This window comes from Sus scrofa, chromosome 5, assembly GCF_000003025.6.
Source record: "Sus scrofa isolate TJ Tabasco breed Duroc chromosome 5, Sscrofa11.1, whole genome shotgun sequence".
In the NCBI taxonomy this organism is placed as follows: domain Eukaryota; kingdom Metazoa; phylum Chordata; class Mammalia; order Artiodactyla; family Suidae; genus Sus; species Sus scrofa.
This window is the reverse complement of record NC_010447.5, coordinates 88,287,804-88,292,759: the sequence shown is the minus strand read 5'-3', so window position 1 is coordinate 88,292,759 and position 4,956 is coordinate 88,287,804.

Below are 4,956 nucleotides of genomic sequence, written 5' to 3'. Positions count from 1 at the left end.
CAGCTTGCTGAGGTGGTTTTGCGCGTGCGCAGGTGTGGCGCGCCCCCTGGCGGCCACCTGCCAGAAAAGGTGCGTTGGTTTCTCTCCGAAACTGAGTTTGAGGTTGTATGTTTGGAAGGCAGGGCGTGTAGTGGAAAATTCACCTGAACTGGGCTTTCCCAGGTGAAGGTTCCTCCTTTGGGGACCTCAGCTTCCTCATCTAAAATGATTGCCTTTTAATACTCCAAAAATCCTTTCAAGAGCCAAGATTCTTTAGAAACAAGATACCTTAAGTACGAAAGGATTTTGCACATTTAAGAGTACATTCCTACTGGAGTTCCCGTTGTGGCTCCGCAGTTTACTAAGACTAGTAGCCACGAGGATGCAGGTTCCATCCCTGGCCTCGCTCAGTGCGTTGTGGTGAACCGTGGTGTAGGTCGCAATCGCAGCTTGGATCCCCGCTGCTGTGGCTGTGACATAGGCCTGCAGCTACACCTCCCATTAGCCGGGGGAACTTGCCTATGCAGCAGGTGCGGCCCTAAAAAGAGGAAAAAAAGAAAAAGTACATTCAGATGCTAGCGTTATATAGGTAGGCGATTGAGAAGAAGCAACAGAAAAGTATAAGATTAAGTATCTGCTCTCAAGAATTTAGTGATTTAGTTGCAAGTTTAAAATTAAAAATTGAAGTATTTGGAATGTATTAGAAAATTCATGCATGATACTTAAATATTTTAAATAATAAAGATATTAATTAAACATTTTTTTTTTTTTTTTTTTGTATTTTTTATGCCATATATTATATGAATCGACTGTACCACTCCCCAAGCCAACCAGATCTACCGTCTGCACCACCACACTCAACGCTATCTTAAATCAACAAGCATATGGTATATTAACATGCCATGAATCCATAACATTATTTTTAATTTTCTAGCAGCTATCTTTCTGACTTTATATATGCTTTAAAATCTATATTCCTTGGCGTTCCCTTATGGCTTATTGGGTTAAGGATCTGGCCTTGTCACTGCTGTGGCTCTGGTTACAGCTGTGGTGGCAGCTTGATCCCTGGCCCGGGAACTCATCCTCTGCTCTTCCGGCTCTGGTCTACCATATCATTTCTTTAAAAAGGTCAACGTTTATAAGATATAGTTTCTAATCTGTAACTGCAAGTGTCCATAATTGTCTAAATAGTTTAAAGAAGTGAAACACGTATTTCTTGGAAGGACCAAGTAATAAGATTGGACCCAGAGAAGAGATGTCATTTTATGATACTAAATCTTCAACCCCCAAGAAAAAGGTCAACTATTAGAAACAAAGTTTCTTTTTTTAGACCCTATCAATTACTCAAAATTATGTCATATTGGAATTCCTTTTATGTTGAATTGTGACTTTCATGGGCTTTTTTTGTTTCTCTATTTAACAAAAAATTCCAGGGAGTTTCCGTCGTGGCTCAGTGGTTAGCAAATCCAACTAGGAACCATGAGGTTGTGGGTTCGATCCCTGGCCTTGCTCAGTGGGCTAAGGATCCGGCGTTGCCATGAGCTGTGCTGTAGGTTGCAGATGGGGCTCGGATCCCGCGTTGCCGTGGCTGTGGTATAGGCCGGTGGCACAGCTCTGAATCGACCCCTAGCCTGGGAACCTCCATATGCCGAAGGAGCAGCCCAAGAAAGGGCAAAAAGACAAAAAAAAAAAAAAATTCCATCTGAATTTTCCAATATATATCTAGGAACTCTTTAAAAAGCATAACAATATTAGGATTTTCTCACCTCAAAAAGTTAATAATGGCTTAATATTAAATAGTCACAGAGGAGGGTTCAAATTTCCTCAACCATTTCTTTTTTTTTTTTTTTTTTTTTGCTTCTTTGTTTTGTTTTTGCTTTTTAGGGCCTCACCCTCAGCATACAGAAGTTCCCAGGCTAGGGGTCAAATCAGAGCTTCAGCCGCCAGCCTACACCACAGCCACAGCAACACCAGATCCTTAACCCACTGAGCAGGGCCAGGGAGATCAAACCTGCATCCTCCCGGATCCTAGTTGGATTTGTTTTCGCTGAGCCATGATGGGAAATTTCTGGTCTTCCTTTAAAATTCTTTTCTTTCTTTTTTCTTTTTTTTTTTTTTTTTTTTTGATTTTGTCTTTTTAAGGCTGCACCCATTGCATATGGAAGTTCTCAGGCTAGGGGTTGAATCAGAACTGCCTGTCTTCAACCTACACCACAGCTCATGGTAACACACTATCCTTAACCCACTGAGCACGGGTCAGGGATGGAACCTGTGTCCTCATGGATGCTAGTCAGATTTGTTTCCACTGAGCCACGACGGGAACTCCCCTCAGATCCTGTTTTCAATTCCATGGGGTATATACCCAGAAGTATCACACACTCGGGGTCATATGGTAATTCTATTTAGAATATTTTTTGAGGAACTTCTATACTGATTTCTATAGTGGCTGCATCATGTTACGTTTCAATCGACAGTACAGAAAGATTCCAATTCTTCCACATCTTCACCCACACTTTGTTTTCTGTTTTTTTATTGATAGTGGCCATCCTAGTGAGTATAGGTGATATCTTGTTGTGGTTTGATTTGCATTTCCCTGAGGATTAGTGATGTTGAGCAACGTTTTATAGGCTGTAGGCCATTTGCATATCTTCTCAGGTCTATTCAAGTCCTTTGCCCCTTTACAATTTTTTTTGTTTTTGTTTTTGTTCTTGGTGGTGATGACTTGGAGAATTTCTTGTGTGTTCTAGATATTAACCCTAACCAGGTACATGGTTTGCAAGTATTTTCTTCCATTCTTGAGGCTGCCTTCTCACTCACTGAGCTGTACTTTGCTGTGCAGAAGTTTCTAAGTTTGATGTAGTCCTATTTGTCTCCTTTAGCTTTTGTTGCCTGTGCTTTTGGTGTCATCCTCATGAAATGACTGCCAAATCCAATGTCATGAAGCTTTTCCCTGTGTTTTCTTCTAGGGGTTTTACAGTTTCTGGTCATATGTATAGGTCTTTGATCAATTTTGAGTAATTTTTGTATATGGTGTAAGGAAGGGCTCAACTTCATTCCCTTGTGTTTTGCATGTCTTATTTTATTCCTTTTTTCCTCTCCTGCTGCCTTATTTTATTTTCATGTTTTATTTTTTGTAGTGACTTACTTTGATTCCTTTCTCATTTTCTTTTGTGTATCTTCTATAGGTATTTTCTTTGTAGTTAAGCATGTCCCTAGCACGTTTAAAGTATCATTATGAACTCATGGATTTAAATATGTTTTATATGTTTCAATCTATTGCAGGTACTATTCTTTTTCTTTTCTTTTCTTTTTTTTTTTTTTTTTTTTTTGTGTGTGTGTGTGTCTTTTTGGTTTTTTGGGGACAACCCTCGGCATATGGAGGTTCCTGGGCTAGGGGTCTAATCCGAGCTACAGCTGCCAGCCTACACCACAGCAATGCCAGATCCAAGCTGAGTCTGCGACCTACACCACAGCTCATGGCAACACTGGATCCTTAACCCAGTGAGTGAAGCCAGGGATCGAACCCGCAACCTCACAGTTCCTAGTCAGATTTGTTTCCGCTGCATCATGATGGGAACGCTGCAGCTACTATTCTAATTAATTACCAAGTTGTTCTATCCCTGGCAGATAGAAACCTCTTCAGGTTGGTGCTTGAGTCCTTGAGACACAACCCAGTGATTTTGAAAGCTTTCTTCCTTTTGGTATGAGATGTCTCAACATTTACCTTGTAAGCATGTTGCCTGCCCTGGACCTACAATCAGCCATTTCTCTAGGGAGCCCTTTAAAGCTTTTTGTTCAAATTTCAGCTCTATCGCTTACTAGCTAGCTGTATTGGACAAGTTGCTTAGCATCGGTAAAGCTCAGCTTACTCACGTGTAACACAAGGTAACACTACCTACCTCAAGGGAACACTGTGAGGATTAAAAAGACAGGAGTTCCCTAATGGCCTAGTGATTAGGGAGCATTGTGGCACAAGTTTTATCCCTGGCCCAGGAACTCCCATATGCCACAGGTGCAGCCAAAAGGGGGAGGGGGCACAGAAAATACTTAACCCAGTGCTAGTATATCATAAGTACTCAATAAATGTTAATTTGATAATATACTTTTTTTTTTTTTTTTTTTTTTTTGCTTTTGCTTTTTAGGGCCGCACGTGCGGCATATGGAGGTTTCCCAAGCTAGGGGTTGAATCAGAGCTGTAGCTCCCGGCCTACACCAGAGCCACAGCAACTCGGGATTCGAGCTGCATCTGCAACCTACACCACAGCTCACAGCAACGCTGGATCCTTTAACCCAGTGAGTGAGGCTGGGGGTCGGCCCCGCAACCTCATGGTTCCTAGTTGGATTCGTTTCCACTGTGCAACAATAGGAACTCCTGATAATTTACCTCTTAATATCGGAAAAGCCATATGCCTTCTTTTTTTTTTTTTTTTTTTTTTTGTCTTTTTGCCATTTTTCTTGGGCCGCTCCTGCAGCATATGGAGGTTCCCAGGCTAGGGGTCGAATCGGAGCTGTAGCCACCGGCCTATGCCAGAGCCACAGCAACGCCAGATCCAAGCCGCGTCTGCGATCTACACCACAGCTCACGGCAACACCGGATCCTTAACCCACTGAGCAAGGCCAGGGATTGAACCCACAACCTCATGGTTCCTAGTCAGATTCGTTAACCACTGAGCCACGACGGGAACTCCCTGCCATGTGCCTTCTTGAATAAAGTTTTCACAGACTCTTTTGACTCCCTATCCTGGGCTTCTGGACAAATGAATCTTACTATATCTTTGTGCATATTTTTCTTTCTTAGAATGCTGTCATTTGTTTGCATTTGTTTTAGTGGAGCTCATTATCGAGGCATTCTTTTTCCTAAAATTGCATTTTGGAAATAAAATTTCCCTCTCGATTATCTCGACATAAAATTCTAAGTTCAAAATGATTTTTCCCACATGACTTAAGAAGCCTTGCTCCATCGTACTCTAACATCTA